Genomic DNA, 19,112 nt, shown 5'->3' on the forward strand with positions numbered 1-19,112 from the left:
AAAAGGTTGCAAAGAGGCTGCACAATGCTCCTGGAAGACCTGGTGCTTCACAACGCCAGCGACCCGCCAGGGTTTGATCATGACTTCAGGTGCTGTCTGTGTGGAGATTTAGACATCCCGATGCAGGGACTCATCTAGAAATGCTAACCGTCCTTTTACCTCCTTGAATGCTGCTCGACCCGCTGAGTTATTCCAGATTAATTTTGCAGCTGCAGACATTTGTGTTACCAACCCAGGAAAATTGGACAGGGAGGAACCTGCTTTGTTGTCTTCAAATAAACTGCAAAATAGTGCAGGGATTCATCTAAATGTAAACTTTTACGCCTTCACATCTTGATACATGTGCTGCACCAAGTAGTCCATTTCAACCATTACTTGGTGGGCCAAAGAGTCTGCAGTTCTAAAGTCTGAAGTCTAAATTTAACTGCCAGCTCACATGGTTTTGGATTTGGGAGGAAACTGGAGCACCCAAAGGAAACCCAAATAATCACAGGGAAATCACACAAACTCCACACTAACAATGCTTAAGGTCAGGATTGTACCTGAATCTCTGGCGCTGTAAGCCAATAACCCTACTAGCTGTGCCACTGCGCTATCTATATGTGTAGTTCCCCCATCAAGTGCTTGGATCACTTTCAATGTAAATTACTAAACGGATTAATTGATTTCCATCCTTTAAGAACCAACGTGACTTGTGTTGAATAAAGGTTTGAGATAAAGCTGGAGCAATTTTTCAAAGCCATTTCCAGTTCACATGACCAATAATCTCTCACCAACTGAAACAGATTTAGATTAGTTTACAGTCATATACACCTGGAGGCAATGAAATTTCCTGTTCACATGAAGCTCAAAGAGTACACAAGATAATTGATAATAATAGATATTGTGGCACTTTCACGCCCACGTGTGCAAAACCGACGTGGGCGTGAAGGTGCCACAATATAACAATATATACAACAATGAATGTGAAATCGCAAAATGGTGCAAAGGTTATATTTGCAATATGACATAATGCAAGAAAATTGAAAGTACCAAAATGGAATAACTGAAAGAGGAGTCTAGGAGATGTGAAAGAACTGAGTGATTCAGGAGTCAGAGAACAGTGGGGAAGAAGCAGTTACTATAGCTAGATGTCATGGCTTTTAAGCTCCCGTATCTTCTCCTAAAAGGTAGAAGCGAGAAAAGGGTGGCAGGCATCCTTGATGACACTTCCAACCTTCATGATGTAACGCACTCTAAGATTAACTGAACTGAATCAAAGAAAATGATGAGCCAGTGATGGTAGACTATATTTTTAAGGCAGAGATAGACAGATTTGTGATTAGTAAGGGTGTCAGAGGTTATGGGGAGAAGGCAGGAGAATGGGGTTGAGAGGGAAAGATAGATCAGCCATGATTGAATAGCAGAGTAGATTTGATGGGCCAATTGGCCTAATTTTGCTCCTAGAACTTATGAACTAGGCTGTGTTCAGTCTCTGCAAGTTCAGGTGGTCAAGAGCAGATCAATTATCCTACCATCAGAATATTTTCTCTTGCACATCTGTGAGCATTCGGGAGAATCTCCATGGACCTAGGGAGTCTGGGGGTATGGGGAGAAGGCAGGAACAGGGTACTGATTGTGCATGATCAGCCATGATCACGGTGAATGGCGGTGCTGGCTCGAAGGGTCGAATAGCCTACTCCTGCACCTATTGTCTATTGACCTGCTGAATCTACTCAAATGCCTTATTAAGTAAATACACCAAAGTCCTTTCTTTATCACCACATGATTGTGAAAGGAGCAGGTTAGCTTGCTGGTGATTATGGATGCCTGGGAACTTGAAGCTGTTGATCATTTCTGCAGCAGCTCAGGTGACAAGGACAGGGCCCCCTTCTACCCGCCCGCTTGTACACCTGTCGGAAAGAATTGCCTTGTAAAATCTACCCTCAGTGACATAGCCAGGTGGTGCTTTGTTAATAGACCAAAAATTCCTCCCTCACATCATCTGCTGCTTAAGCGTGCGTGGAATCTTATACAAATTGACACCGGGGAGTTAAATCATTGCTTTGTGTATCTTCCCGTCTGTTCTACAATTTTCTGCCATGCCAGCTTCCCTTTCTCACTTTTCTCGGAATGAATTAAATCACAGTGAATTCCAAGCTGATTAGTTAAACTTTACAGCAAAGGCTTACAATTGCAATGAGAAAATGCACCTGGCAGTTCACTCGGTTGGTATACCTTTGACTCCTAGAATATAGACTGGTCTGCAGAGAGAAAATGGTGAGGAGAAACATGAGGCATTGTTTGTTCTGCAATATTAACCTGCAGATTTGTTCCCAGAACGAAAAGGGCCATAAAAAAAAATGAAATGAGAATAATCCTATTTGAAGAATACCTCGCCCTCCATTTAACTATTCAATCTTTAGACTTTAGAGATACAGCACAGAAACAGCTTCTTCGGTCCACCGAGTTCACGGCAATACACAATCACCCATACACTAACACTATTCTACATACTAGGGACACTTTACAGGTTAATTAACCTACAAGCCTGCACGTTTTTGGAGTGTGGAAGGAAACCGGAGCACCCGGAGAAAACCCACATGGTCACAGGAAGAACGTACAAACACCGTGCAGACAGCGCACACGGTCATAATTGAACCTGGGCCTCTGGTGCTGTAAGGCAGCCACTGTGCCATTGTTTTCTAAGGAAAACTTTCTTCCTGCTTTCCCCACAATTGTCAAAAGGAAGAATCATTCATCCTCACACCATTTTCTCAGACTGTAACCACAATTTTATATGAGCAATCCAATGAAGAGTGACAGAGTTATTCAGATCACATGAAAGGAGCTGGTGAATTTGCTTTCATCTTCAAATCCGAGATAATGTTTTTGGATGTTCCTACGCATTGGCTTGAATAAAATTGAAAGTAAAAATCTGTCCATGTCTAAGATAAAAGCCTAATGCTTTCTGATGTGAAGGTAGATCTCAATTTTTCAGCAATTTCCTCAATAATTGTCCAGTGAAGGTGAGATGTGTGTTTTCCTCAGCCATTGCCTGCTTGTGTCAGATATACCTGGGAGTGCCATACTGCATTTCTGTGGCTGCGACATTGCCCAACCCTAGAGTACTTGGGTCTTATCAGTGAGCAGCTTATGTTGTAATGCTTTGCCTGTCAAATGTGAATTAGGATGAATGAGACTGGAATGTCCTGAAGTCACTTTGTATTTTAACCCAAACGTGACAATATCCCCAATTTAACAGTTTATAATCTGATCCACCACTTGTGCATATGGAACTCCATCATATGAGCGGGTGGGGAGAAGGGGGGCGAACGCAGCCCTGTCTTCATCACCTGAGCTGCTGCAGAAATGATTAACAGCTTTAAGTTCCTAGACATCCATATCACCAGCATCCTAAGCTACTCACTTCACGTTGATGGGGTGATCAGGAAAGTGCATCAGTGTATTTACTATTGCAGGCATTTGATTAGGTTTGGTAGGTCCACAGAGATTCTCCCGAAGGTCCACAAAATGCGCAAGAGAAGATATTCTGATGGTACGCCAACTACCTGAACTTGCAGAGACTGGTGAACACAGTCTTGACCATCACTGGCTCATTGGTTCCTTTCGTCCAGTTCAGTTCATCTTTACAGTACATTGCATCATGAAGAGTGGAAATATCATCAAGGATGCCTGCCACCCTGGACATTCCCTTTTCTTTCTTCTACCTTTTAGGAGATGATATTGGAGCTTAAAAGCCTGGATGCTTGGACATAGGAACAGCTTCTTCCCACTGCTATATGACTTCTGAATCACTCACTTCTTTTACATCCCTTTCCCTGCCACATACTCTTACTCTAAACTCAAGGTAAAAGAGCCATTAGGAGGCAGTGATCACAATATGATAAGTTTTATTCTACAAATTGAGAGGGAGAAGGGAAAATCGGAAGTGTCAGTATTACAGTATAGCAAAGGGAATTACAGAGGCATGAGGCAGGAGCTGGCCAGATTTGACTGGAAGGAGGCCCTAGCAGGGAAGACGGTGGAACAGCAATGGCAGGTATTCCTGGGAATAATGCAGGAGTTGCAGTATCAATTTATCCCAAAGAGGAGGAAAGATTCCAAGGGGAGTAAGAGGCACCCGTGGCTGAGAAGGGAAGCCAAGGACAGCATACAAATAAAAGAGAATAAGTATAACATAGCAAAGAAGAGTGGGAAGCCAGAGGATTGGGACTTTTTAAAAGAGCAGCAGAAGATAACTAAAAAGGCAATACGGGGAGAAAAGATGAGGTACGAGGGTAAACTAGCCAATAATATAAAGGAGGATAGTAAAAGCTTTTTTAGGTATGTGAAGAGGAAAAAAATAGTCAAGGCAAATGTGGGTCCCTTGAAGACAGAAGCAGGGGAATTTATTATGGGGAACAAGGAAATGGCAGACAAGTTGAACCGGTACTTTGGATCTGTCTTCACTAAGGAAGATACAAACAATCTCCCAGTTGTTCTAGTGGCCAGAGATCCTAGGGTGACGGAGGAACTGAAGGAAATTTACATTAGGCAGGAAATGGTGTTGGGTAGACTGATGGGACTGAAGGCTGATAAATCCCCAGGGCCTGATGGTCTGCATCCCAGGGTACTTAAGGAGGTGGCTCTGGAAATTGAGGATGCATTGGTGATCATTTTCCAATGTTCTATAGATTCAGGATCAGTTCCTGTGGATTGGAGGGTAGCTAATGTTATCCCACTTTTTAAGAAAGGAGGGAGAGAGAAAATGAGAAATTATAGACCAGTTAGTCTGACATCAGTGGAGGGGAAGATGCTGGAGTCAATTATGAAAGACGAAATTGCAGAGCATTTGGATAGCAGTAACAGGATCGTTCCGAGTCAGCATGGAATTACGAAGGGGAAATCATGCTTGACTAATCTTCTGGAATTTTTTAGGATGTAACTAGGAAAATTGACAGGGGAGAGCCGGTGGATGTGGTGTACCTCGACTTTCAGAAAGCCTTCGACAAGGTCCCACATAGGAGATTAGTGGGCAAAATTAGAGCACATGGTATTGGGGGTAGGGTACTGATATGGATAGGAAATTGGTTGACAGACAGAAAGCAAAGTGTGCGGATAAATGGGTCCCTTTCAGAATGGCAGGCAGTGACTAGTGGGGTACCGCAAGGCTCGGTGCTGGGACCGCAGCTATTTACAATATACATTAATGACTTGGATGAAGGGATTAAAAGTACCATTAGCAAATTTGAAGATGATACAAAGTTGGGTGGCTGTGTGAACTGTGAGGAAGATGCTATGAGGTTGCAGGGTGACTTGGACAGGTTGTGTGAGTGGGCGGATGCATGGCAGATGCAGATCAATGTGGATAAGTGTGAGGTTATCCACTTTGGTGGTAAGTGTAGGAAGGCAGATTATTATCTGAATGGTGTCAAGTTAGGAAAAGGGGACGTACAACGAGATCTGGGAGTCCTAGTACATTAGTAATTGAAAGGAAGCATGCAGGTACAGCAGGAAGTGAAGAAAGCCAATGGAATGTTGGCCTTCATAACAAGAGGAGTTGAGTATAGGAGCAAAGAGGCCCTTCTGCAGTTGTACAGGGCCCTAGTGAGACTGCACCTGGAGTACTGTGTGCAGTTTTGGTCTCCAAATTTGAGGAAGGATATTCTTGCTATTGAGGGCCTGCAGCGTAGGTTTACTAGGTTAATTCCCAGAATAGCGGGACTGTCATATGTTGAAAGACTGGAGCGACTAGGCTTGTATACACTGGAATTTAGACGGATGAGAGGGGATCTTATCGAAACATATAAGATTATTAAGGGGTTGGACACGTTAGAGGCAGGAAACATGTTCCCAATGTTGGGGAAATCCAGAACCAGGGGCCACAGTTTAAGAATAAGGGGTAGGCCATTTAGAACGGAGATGAGGAAAAACTTTTTCAGTCAGAGAGTTGTAAATCTGTGGAATTATCTTCCTCAGAAGGCAGTGGAGGCCAATTCTTTGAATGCATTCAAGAGAGAGCTAGATAGAGCTCTTAAGGATAGCGGAGTCAGGGGGTATGGGGAGAAGGCAGGAACGGGTATTGATTAAGAATGATAAGCCATGATCACTTTGACTGGTGGTGCTGGCTCAAAGGGCCGAATGGCCTACTCCTGCATCTATTGTCTATTGTCTACCTCTTTCACTTATTCCATTATTACAATTTAATATTTTCTGCACTGTTTCAGATTGTAATGCAATATTTGTACCATTCTGCTCTTTTCCTATAGTTGTATATTTTGTATATATACACTTCCTCTCCATCGCCAAAGACATGAGATTACCTGAAAGACTGATCCATTAATTTTAAGAGAGTCATGGAAAGGAATGTGTCCTTAGCTGCTTGTGTTGTAGATGCATATGTGTTTAGGCTGTGTGATGTGCTGTGCTTCTAAAATTCAGTTTCATGGCAGTCAACAGTCACATTTCAAAAGTGGTGTATAATCGACAGACATTTTTGATAAAGGCAAATTATTAACTATCAACATGAACATCAAATGACTCTTTATTCTTGCTTTATGACTCAGAATGCATTATCCAGTCTTCCACGTTGGAGCATCTTGGATAAGATGATTAGAACAACAACTTTAGCTCATTTGGAGTTTTTATTGAATCAAAGTATCCAAAGGTGCTGTAGAGGACCATTAACATATAGAAAGCCCTCGTAGGGAGACATATAAGACAGTATTCAGGCTGATGACCTAAGGTTTGATCAGAGGAATATTTTAAAGGAAGAGAAAATTGAAAAGAGGCAAAAATGGAGTCTAATTTCTTGATGCAAACATTGCATCGTCCCCATGCCGAAACTACCACGCCGACCCCACTATGCAGCCATGAATCAGGTTTTGGTATTTAAACCAAGGTACTAGTATAGGCTTATTATGTGGCAGGCATGCAGTTGTTGGAGGAGTGCACGATTGCTTGGCTTGGCTTGGCTTGTCTGCCATGTACTTGGATTGTTATGACTAAAGCATCAGACTAATTTTCTTTGCACTATGAAAAAGCAGTGCAAATTTTCCAGAAAACAAGCTTATGTAACAAATTTCATCTCTCCCATAAATTTCAAATTAAGCTATTGACGTTTTTTTCTTTAATGTAAACACCATACATTTTATTCTATGTATTTTGAATTGACAGATTCATTGTGCATGCAACTATTTTCAGGGATGAATGAAATGCATATGAGCCACTCAAGTCTAGCTTCTCGCTGTAAGGCATAAGGCCTTTGATAAACATTCCTTTGAGGCTTTATAGCTGAATCTGCAGAAGTGGAAGCAGATTTGTTTGCTGAAAACTATTGCTGCTTCATCATGTTTTCACCTTTCTCTTTACATGTGTGTTATTTGGGAGGTTAATTCAGACTCAATCTCACTTTCTGGGAACAAAACATAACAGAAGCCTGCCCTGAATTTGGGATTAAATGGTTCTGTTTCAGCAGTCTTCTTCTGGCATGGTCAGTGGCTTGTGAGTGCACAATGAAAATATTATTGATGTGCAGTAAGGGATTCTTTGGAGTGCAAGGTTAAGCTGCACAATCAAGGAACCTTTGCTCCAGTGCAGGTATTTTTTTATCTTGCCCTTCACAATGTTTTTTAAGGCAAGTAGAGGATAAATTGTATGTTGTAGCACTAACCCAGTCTGATCCAACAACAGCAACTTGAACCAAGTTAAAGGAACACAGAATTTGGTGGCTGAGTAAAAAAGACTAAGGATTATCCAGGTCACCGTCAACTATACTGACGGTCAAATGACATGCTAGCAAACATGACGTGTAACTATTGTGATAAGTCCATGAATTGGTCTGCTGACGATGCAAGGAACCAAGTCATGTGTTCCCTTTTTGATATATTTATAATATGAGGCAAGATGATATGCGTACGCTACAACCTAGGCAGCAACCTAATGTTCCCAGAAGCATCCATATATTTACTTTTCAAATATTTGCTCAATTCCCATTTAAACCTTTCGCGGTTTCTATTCCCAGTACGATGTCTGGTGCAATATTCTAGGGAAAGTGGTGCTAGGTGACTTCCTAATGCTCAGAAATGGCATCCAGAATGAGTATGCACAGTTCCATTGGAAGCATCTCCATACACACCCAATGGGTGTTGAAAGCATGCAGAGTGCAGCCAAACCATTCCAATGAAGATAGACACAAAGTGCTGGAGTAACTCAGCGGGTCAGGCAGCATCTCTGGAGAAAAGGTGACTTTTCTGGTCAAGACGGTTCTTCAGACTGAGAGTCAGGGGAGAGGGAAACGAGATATATGAAAAGGTACAGAGAGCAAATGAATGAAAGGTATGCAAAAGAACAAATCAAAGCCAGCCACAATGATCAATGAAAGGTGGAGCCCACAATGATCCATGTTGGTTGTGGAGAATGTGATAATGAGTGACATAAACAATGAAGCCAAGCAGGATGACAGTGAGACTAGTATGATGACTAGGGTGGGGGAGGGACGGAGTTTTACTTCACTATCTTCGGTGTAAACCAGCATCTGCAGTTCCTTTCTACACAAAGCATTACAATGATCAGCTGGTGGGCAACATAAATCACCCACCAGTGCCATCAATTCTAAATGTAAAGGTCCAGCTTAAGACTCTTCTTAAACTCCCTTCATTGAACTTGATGGTGACTGGCAGGATGGATCTATGCCAGGGCTACTTAAACATATCTGGAATATCTAAGAGGTTAGCTCCAGCCTGTATCTACTGGCTACTGTTGCTACAAAGGACAGCATTTAGGGGGCTTCCTTACCATTGCGTAATTCTGGAGCTCGCATTTTGGCAGGTCCTGTTTTTATTGAAATGAAAGCTTCCAGGCAATGAAGGACATGAGATTGAATGAGCATGGAATGCTGGATAAAGGCCCAACGGAACAATCTAAACATCCTGAAGAGCCAAGAGATAGAGGGGATCAGATTATTCATGGAGGCCACATTCTGTCAGGAATTCACAATGGAATAATTCACTTTATGTCAGTCTCAGTAAGGAAGTCTCCATTTCCGTTAGGAATTTGCATCTGAAATCACCTGAGCAATGCACTCAGAACCCCAAAGTAAAGTAAGGATGACACTTCCTACGGATATCAAGGGTGACTGAGATACTTAACCACCATATCACCTATGTTGCCAGAGATATAAATAACATCACACAAGCTGTTGTACCATTCTGCATGAAGATGGTCGTCATGAAAAGTGAGACAACTTAAATTCATTCCGTCCAGGCAGAGACAAGCAGTTGGAATGAACACACAGATTTTCAGGGAATGCATGATACCTCTGACTGGCATTGCCAAGTTAACATGAGGTGCAAACATGAACAAAACATGGTGGTGGGGTGAGATCAAGGCAGAGCATCTGGCAACTGTTATCCCAATAAGGCTCATTGGTCCTTCACTCTGCCACAGTCCTCTGACACCTACGTTTCACCCATCACTGAAAAACAACAGTCACCTACTTTGCATCACTCCAAACTGGGTTGTGAACAGCAAGCACGCATTGAGGTGAATATTGTGGCCGGTCAATATTTGCCCTCACTGCCTGGACTGGGCTGAAGATGTTCTCCAGTGCTGAGTGGGGCTTCAATTGCAACATGAAACACTATTTGTCATTATAAGGGAGCAAGCTTTGCCACCAGCGTCCTGGTAAGATGCCGAAGAGCAGGAGAACAGTCTTGACCTATTTTGACCCAAGAATAATTTCCTCAGGCTGCCCCATTAGTACATAGGTTCCAGCAACCTGACTGGCTGCTAAACGGTTGACAATCAATACCTAGGGTCTCAGTGGACAGATCAGTGAGACATGAGTGCACTCATCTGGAGCAAAGACATCCTGAACTTTGGAGAAAAGCCTACTAAACCATTATCCTGACCAACAACCATTATCTTGTGGAATCTGTGGAATTCTCTCCCACTAAAGGCTGTGGAGGCCAATTCACTGGATGTATTCAAGAGAGAGTTAGAGTTAGCTCTTAGGGCTAATGGAATCAAAGCATATGGGGAGAAAGTAGGAACAGGGTACTGATTTTGGATGATCAACCTTGATCATATTCAATGGCGGTGCTGGCTCGAAGGGCTGAATGGCCGACTCCTGCACCTATTTTCTATGTTTCTATCCTGCACTGCGGAAGTTGAATTGCTAATGCAAAAGTAAATTTGTACGGAACTAAATATTAAATAGACATTTAAGCTGCCATCTCCACATGATGACCTTTTTGGGTGGGCAACAAATAAATGGTGGCTGATTCACTGCCTCTCTCAAGCAAGGGGAGAATGTCGCCCCCTCACATTGGCATGTAACGTAGGCACACTTTTTAGAAAGATAGACCTGTGGAATTAAGCTCGGGGATCTCCTACAACCAAAAAATACAGGAAAGCCACAAGCTCATCTCTAACAGCAGGAAAGGATGTTGTGGACCTTGCACCCTCCTGGCTCATGGTCTTCAGAGATGGCATCTATGAGGCCGGATATATGGCCGGTGATAATTGCAACTTTATGTTACTGGAATCCTATATATATATTTGTGCTTTTATGTCAATGTTGTTCCAGGAGTACTTCCGTTGAAATAATATGATTACGTATTAATAATTTATGTATTTTAATATTTCTATGCTATGATCGTCAGTATAAGATATAAAATGCTTAGTTGATCAATGAGTGAATTTTTCTATGCCAGCATCACTTACCAATAATGAAAATGTCACATGAGCTAGTTTTTAATGAAGGGAAATTTAATAGCTTTAATTGGGACTAATACATGGCATGACATAGAGTGATACAGTGTGGAAACAGGCCCTTCAGCCCAACTTGCCCACACCGGCCAACAATGCCCCAGCTACACTAGTCACACTTGTCTGCTCTGTTAGTCCATATCGCTCCAAACCTGTCCTATCCATGCACCTGTCTAACTGTTTCTTAAACGATGGGATAGTCCCAGCCTCAACTACCTCCTCTGGCAGCTTGTTCCATACACCCACCACCCTTTGTGTGGAAAAAGTTACCCCTCGGATTCCTATTAAACCTTTTCCCCTTCACCTTGAACCTATGTCCTCTGGTCCTCAATTCCCCTACTCTGAGAAAAAACTCTGTGCATCTACCCGATCTATTCTTCTCATGATCTTATACACCTCTATAAGATCACCCCTTATCCTCCTGCGCTCCATGGAATAGAGACCCAACCTACTCAACCTCTCCCTATAGCTCACACCCTCTAGTCCTGGCAACATCCTTGACAATCTTTTATGAACCCTTTCAAGCTTGACAATATATTTCCTATAACATGGTGTCCAGAACTGAACACAATATTCTAAATGCGGTCTCACCAACGTCTTATACAACTGCAACATGACCTCCCAACTTCTATACTCAATACTCTGACTGATGAAGGCCAAAGTGCCAAAAGCCTTTTTGACCACCTTATCTACCTGCGACTCGACCTTCAAGGAACCATGCACCTGTACTCCTAGATCCTTCTACTCTACAACACTACCCAGAGGCCTACCATTTACTGTGTAGGTCCTGCCCTTGTTCGACGTCCCAAAATACAACACCTCACACTTCTGTGTATTAAATTCCATCAATCATTCTTCCGCCCACCTGGCCAATCGATCCAGATCCTGCTGCAATCGTTCACAACCATCTTCACTATCTGCAGCATCACTAACTTTTGTATCATCAGAAAACTTGCTAATCTTGCCCTGTATGTTCTCATCCAAATCATTGATGTAGATGACAAACAGTAACGGGCCCAGCACCGAACCCTGAGGCACACCACTAGTCACAGGCATCCAGTCTGAGAAGCAACCTTCCACCATCACCATCTGCTTCTTTCCAAGGAGCCAATTTGCTATCCTTTCAGCGATCACTTGAGAAAAACAGTTTAAGTCAAGTCAAGTCAAGTCAATTTTATTTGTATAGCACATTTAAAAACAACCCACGTTGACCAAAGTGCTGCACATCTGATTAGGGAAAAAAAAAAAAAAAGAAACATACAGTGGCAGGCAGCCAAACACAACGGCACGGCCATCTTGAACAAAATGTTTAACTAAAGCAGAATGGTGTCCCGCGGCCGATATGATGAAAAGTGCAGAGAGAGTAGATACACACAGGCCATATAACATCACTCACAAGCACAGAACACAATGGGGGAACTGTCATAAACATATCAAGTCTCATGTGAAGCTATGGAAAGGTGTTTTTTTAAATTTCCTTTCTGAGCTGTGGAACTGCAAAAGCATATAATGTAATATTGATCAGCCCCTTCAATAACATTATGGATAAATATTAGGTTCAAATTAAATTAGACCCCGTTTATTGAAGTCAGCCCCTTCAATAAAAAGTATGGATAGATATTAGGTTAGAATTAAAGGTTTCTGGAAGAGGTGATCAATAGAAAGTCTTATCTGCTTATTGCTCAAACCTGAGGGCCATCACCTATGGAGAAGAGCAAGTCAGGCTTCAATAACAGAGATCATTTATGTGGTGCAGGGCAATTAATGTAGTAACCCGTCCTTTATTAGTTTGAATAACTAGAGTACGCTGCATATGAGTTGAGAAACAGGGCAAAGGACCCTCCGAGTTAAAATTAAAGATGAAATGAAGAAAGCGAATATTGGTAAGGGCTTGGATTAATGGGTTGAGAGGGCTCGGCAGATGGGAAACTGGAATGAATGGCTGAATCAAGAAGAAATAAATGAGTCGATGCAGTCGAAAGCATCACTGGGAAGAAAAGTTATGAGTTGATTCTTAAAGGGAAGGATGCCTGCGGAGAATTCTAGAGAGCAAGTTCAAGAGAGATAACAGCTGGAGTCATGAAAGAAAGGAGGAATGAATGGAAACCCAGGGTAGAAAGGAACTGCACACTAAATAGCTCTCCCTGGTTTTCTTTCAGATTTCCAGCATTCATAGGTTTTAATTTCCATTCAAATGCTGCTTAGGTTTGTTACGGTTTTGTTTTGCAGAGTAAGAAGAATCTAAGAAAACAACATCTGTTACTAAACACAAATAGGACTATTTTTAAAATTGGCACTGATATAGTTGATGTTGAATGGTATTCTGGTTAGCACGCAACAAAAAACCTATCACTGTACCTCGGTACACGTGACAATAAACTAAACTGAAACTGAGGTATTCGTACTTTAGATTTTCAGGACCACAGAATACGAGCAACTCATAAGTGGAAAAAAAATATTCATCGAAGTCTTATGGCAGAGCAACAAACCAATTACATTGGGGACTGATGGATTCCCATGTATTCAGTTGTCAAACACAATGTTGTAAATAAGACATGCTGACTGGTAGGTTGACACAAAGTGCTGGAGTAACTCAGTGGATTAGACAGTAACTCTGGAGATAAAAGACGGGTGATGTTTCAGGTCAGGACCCTTCTTCAGACTGAAAGACTGACTGGTAGGCTAATTGACTACTGGATGTTATCCCAGGTATAGGTATATTGCAGGAGAATCAGATGCCAAGAGAGAGACTGGGTTAGGTGGAAATATGTGAGGAATGGGATTGACGGGATTTCCCCAAGAGCCAGGATCGCTTATGCCGTAAGAAGTTGTGAGAACATATGGAATGCAGTGCAGGCTTCCTGTCCGAAGAGAAAGCAGGAGGGGAAAAATAATTCTTGGTAGAATGTTTCAATCATTGAAGGTCCATAAGGGACAATTTCCCAACACCAATCTCAATGAGGGACATCATGCAGGGAAATTCCAGTTCTAAAAGGAAGTACTCACAGAAAATTGGCACACAGCTGCCACTACAAGTGTTCCCTGTGGGATCACATTACAGGTCTCCAGTCAGACAATTCATGTATCAGTTAATTTAATGTGTAGCTCTGAGCTGCAAAAAAATCCTTTGTGAAATGGTTGGCTGCATTAGAGGTTGATGGATATAAAGATAAATTGGGTACGTAGGGTCAAAAGGAAACACGCTAGTTGGGGCTAATGGCATTTTCTTCTTCATCATCTTCTACATTTATCTTGTTAGGTATTATATAAACATTATTTCATCATCTCCCTAAAGATGGAATGTCTGTTCAAAATTTTAGTGTATGATTAACACGAATGTCCCTGGTGGATTTTCAGCTTGTATTAATATTTGAGGGTTTTTTCTGAGGTTGTGTTCAGATGATGTGAAAGTAATTTCCTATTCTCTCTTGAGATCTTTTGTGTGAAAGGTTCAATTGCCTGAAACAATCATTCTCACATCTGTCGAGTTTCCCTGCCCTGCTTTTGTGGCTTTCATAAATATGTTTTGTTTTTAGCCCTCATCTGACCATGTGCCACAAGTTTGTATAGAAACGAGTCTCCAGTGAAGGATCTGAATTTGGGAGCTGGCTTGGTTGTGTTCTTTGATAATTTTGATGGATCAATGCAACAACTGGAACTAAGAAACAACATTTTCAGAATTAAGACAATGTTGCTTTTAGGGCTGTCTTAATGAATTAACATCAGCAAAATGATTAGAAGGATGATTGGCCTAGAGTTCTTCCGTGCCTGAAAAGGTGTGATAAATATGTACTGTGACCCAAATACAAATTCATCAGTGGAGGAAATCAGTGAAGCTTGAATTGTGAAACATTATAACACAATCATCATTGGCGCAAAAAAACTTGCATTGTTTACATTGTATAACAGAAAACCAAAAGAGGTAGAGTCAAGTGTAAGAACACATGGCAGCATCTGGGGAAGCCAGTGAGAAAGAGGTCATTGGGTCAGGGATCTGATAACACTGGAGAATAAGCTGTTTTTAAATCTGGACATCCAGGCTTTCAAGCTCCCTACCTTCTTCCAGAAGGTAGAAGAGATAAAAGGGAATGTTCCGGGTGTCATGCATCCTTGATGATAATTCCAACCTCCCTGCTACAACACAGTGGTAAGATAGACAAGATTGAAGGAAATGGCGAGCGTTTGATGGAGTGGGCTGTGTTCACCATTCCCCACAGGTTTGCTAGAATACGAGCTAAAGAGAGCTTTCTTCTTCTTGACTTTCTCCTGTTCTTGCTTATTTTGCATGCTGCTACGACCATAATAATCTTCTATATATTTTTCACTCTTTTTGACAGTACTTTCAAAATGTTGGTGGTATTCTCCCATTACTTTTACTTTTAGCAAAATCAAGTTGGGCAGTTCTTGTATTTTTCTGAAGTTTTAAATTGTCCTGAGTCTTGCCTGAGTCATTAAAATACACCACCATACTCAACCTAATATTGATTGATAACATATTTTTTGATGTCAGATTTAAATGGATTTACTGCTGAAATTAATCCCCACCTTCTTATGAAATTACTGTCCAACATTAACAACGTTGAGGCAATAACATTATCATATTTTCTCACCAGTGAGCTGATCACAAAGCCCACTTGAAAAGCCACTCTAACTGTTTCTTGTTTATGTGACTATGCTGATTTACCTTCACCCTTGGAGCAGTTGTGACATAAAAACACAACACCTCATTGGAAATTTCAGACAATTAATGTGTCTCACAGCCTAATCTGTCATACAACTGGGGAAACACTCAGATTCCCAAACTCCGGGCTATATTGCAAATCTGCCGACTCCTCTCCCCGGAGTCCTTTTATACCCAGCTCAGATAATCTTCACTTTCCTTCAGAATTCATTGCGCCTCGCTATCATCCTTCAGCTGGTGATTTCTTTATTAGATGAAAGATCGAGAACTGAGCAAAGTTCCTATGATAGGGATGGATCGAGCTGAAGTACCATATCTCAGGAATTCTTCATTTTCCAACACAGTTTTCCTGATGCTTTAGTGAAGAGGGAGATAAATCCAAAAGATTAATGGATATAGCACACTAAGTTTAAAAAGTCAATAAGTGTGAAGCAAAAAGGAATTGAATATGTGTCCTTATGCAAAAGAGAAACAATATTTTATGTAGCAACTTCGTTTTGGTCTCATGTCCCAATAAATACTCAAACTGATCGAGTGATAACTAGCTCCTTTTATATTCAGACCTGCATAAAAAATAGATCTATCAAAGAATATTAAAGGCAGAGCAGGGATTGTTACGATATGTTTGCTCTCGCTAGGGGATCATCCAGTCTTCTATTAACAATTTTCTTGTACCGTACCTGGTGCTCTGCTGTTTCCAGAGCAGATACAAGTAGCAAGATTATCAGAAAGTGAAGTGGCAGTCAAATCCCTTGAGGGTTGTTGATCTACTGCTCCGGAAGATAAAACACATAGAGGCCAGCAGGCAGTGCTGGCATCAGGCTTTGAAGTAAAATTAGATTACCTCCAGGAGAGAAAAGGAATCAATTCCAATATGACAAATGGAACACAATGAAACGTGTGTCCGATGATCAGTTATGACACGAGGTTGAAATAGAAGCACCTTTCCTGCTAATCAGAAATGTCATTCCTGTACATTGTGAACAGACGATTGCTTTTAATTAACAGCAAAAAATCCATTGACGCCAACACAGCCCTCTTCCTTCTATTCTGATCACTGAGAATATGGGATTTGTTGATTGCAAGAGTCAATTTATAAAAAGTTCGGAACATGAGAACTAGCAGAAATTGGCTCGGGTTAGCTTTCCCCTTCCTATACCCCTGATTAAAGTATCCAAAAATTAACCAACCTCTGATTTGAACAGACTCAGCAACTGAGCTTCTCTGCCTTGGTATAGAATTTTCAAAAATTCACATTCCTCAGCAATAAGAAATGTCATCTCATCGCTATCCAAAATGACTGGTCTCTTTTCACAGGTCTTTGATCTCTAGTTCTAGACACCCCAATCAAAGGAACTACACTAAAGGCATGATTCAATGTAGTCTTCTCTCTTCTTTTGAACTCTTGGGAATGATGCTCAAGACTGTACTTGTTGAAAAAAATACTTACTCCTAGTTGTATAAGAAGATAACTGCAGATGCTGGTACAAATCGAAGGTATTTATTCACAAAATGCTGGAGTAACTCAGCAGGTCAGGCAGCATCTCGGGAGAGAAGGAATGGGTGATGTTTCGGGTCGAGACCCTTCTTCAGACTGAAGAAGGGTCTCGACCCGAAACGTCACCGATTCCTTCTCTCCCGAGATGCTGCCTGACCTGCTGAGTTACTCCAGCATTTTGTGAATAAATATCTTCGACTTACTCCTAGTTAGCCCCCAACATCATTGTTCACCATCTAAGACAAAAATATTCTTCTTTGACCAAAACTGTGCACAATTTTCCAGGTGCAGTCTCACCAATTCTCAGTGAAATTAGATCTAAGACATTATCAGTCTGTTGCTTTGAGCTGTTAATTTCCTGATTTTTGAGAACTTTTAATAAAATATAAATCTGGCGCTGGTACTTTGCCAAAGAAAACTTATGTTAGATAGAGCTCTTAATGATAGCGGAATCAGGGGATAGGGGGAGAAAGCATGAACGGGGTACTGATTGTGTATGACCACGGTGTATGACGATGCTGGCTCGAAGGGCCGAATGGTCTACTCCTGCACCTATTGTCTATTGTCTAAAATTGAATTATTATGTAAGTTAAGAAGACTCCATTAAAATAAATAATTTAGAACAAACAAGCAAAATTGGCGGGCATGCAGATGAATCTGTGAATCTTAGCACATGATTCAGAAAAAAGGATGCAGATGCAGCAAGTAATTAGGAAAGCTAACATAAAATTATTATTAATTGTGAAGAGAATTGAATAATAATGCAGGGAGATTATGCTTCAATTATAAAGAGAATTGGTGAGACAACATCAGGAGTACATTGCACAGTATTAGTGTCGTTCTTCAGGGAAAGATGTAAATCTATTAGAAGCAGTGAAATAAGGTTCAGTAGACTCATACCTGGAATGGGTGTTTTGCCTTACAGGGGAGGGTTAAACATTTAAGACCTTGAGGGAATTGGCAGGGTGGAAATGGAGAGGAGGTCCTTCTGTGGGAGAATCTGTTCCGTGGGTCACTATTTAAAAATAAACGAGTGTCCATTTAAGATAGAGACTGAGAAATTGTGACTTTTTTGTGTCAAAATGGTTGTGAGGTTTTGGATTTTTCTTCCTTAAAAGCCAATGGAAGAAGAATCTTGGAACATTTCTACGGCAGAATGCTGGGAAAGGAGTGAGTGGATTTGTGTATTTGCATTGGGGAGGGGGTGGGGGGGGGAGATTGGTGAAGGAGGTGGAATTGGTCAGAGGTTGTTAAGGTTATTGGGGGGTGAGAATGAAATGTTTCCAGGGAGTAGAAACACAGAGTTGGGGTCATAAACTGATCGGCCATATTATTAAATGACAGATAGACACAAAATGCTGGTGTAACTCAGCGGGCCAGGAAGCATCTCTGGAGAGAAGGGATGGGTGACGTTTCGGGTCAAGTCCTTTCTTCAGGCTGATGTCGGTAGTGGGCAGTACAGAGATAAAATGTAGTCGGAGACAGTAAGACTGGTAGGAGAACTGGGAAGGAGACGGGATGGAGAGAGAGAGGAAAAGCAAGGGCTACTCGAAGTTAGAGAAGTCAATAATCATACCGCTGGGGTGTAAGCTACCCAAGCGAAATGTGAGGTGCTGTTCCTCCAATTTGTGCTGGGCCTCACTGACATTGCAGGAGGCCCAGGACAGAAAGGTCAGTGTGAGAATGGGAGGGGGAGTTAAAGTGTTTAGCAACCGGTTATTATTAAATGACAGAGCAGGCAAGAGGGACCCCAAGTGGACGACCACCTTCCTGATTTGTATGTTGATTTATTCAAAGTGAATTTGGTGCCTAATGTAGTAGCTCTCAAACTGATAGCAAATGCAGCTGAGGTAAAGAACTACTTGAGTTGAAAATAATGTACTGCTCTTGCTAACTTTAAAATGAAGTGCAAGGTCAATGCCAGATGTAATTATTCATAACAAATATTCCAGCTAGTTGTAGGTTGAAATTGCCGGACTTTGTAACATTTTATCAGCCCACCATCCTTCATTCTCAGATTTGTCTTCTGCACCTGTGTGGCAATTCTTACTGCAAAGAGCTCTGATGGATGTGTTGGGTGGGAATAGAGCAACCTTGACCGCAAACATCTCAAAGGTTGAAGTAAATAGTACATCCTATTTTTTTTTTCTTTCATTCAATACATATTGTTATGTTTAACAG

The 19,112-nt window shown here is 41.5% G+C and overlaps 1 protein-coding gene across 1 annotated transcript in view; it reads left to right on the forward strand.

Moving 5' to 3' along the window:
* sntg2 (syntrophin, gamma 2) overlaps positions 1–19,112 on the forward strand; it is a 307,771-nt gene that overhangs the window by 208,450 nt on the left and 80,209 nt on the right. The gene's annotated exons all lie outside the window — the stretch shown is intronic.

Source organism: Rhinoraja longicauda, chromosome 5 (genome assembly GCF_053455715.1).
Source record: "Rhinoraja longicauda isolate Sanriku21f chromosome 5, sRhiLon1.1, whole genome shotgun sequence".
In the NCBI taxonomy this organism is placed as follows: domain Eukaryota; kingdom Metazoa; phylum Chordata; class Chondrichthyes; order Rajiformes; family Arhynchobatidae; genus Rhinoraja; species Rhinoraja longicauda.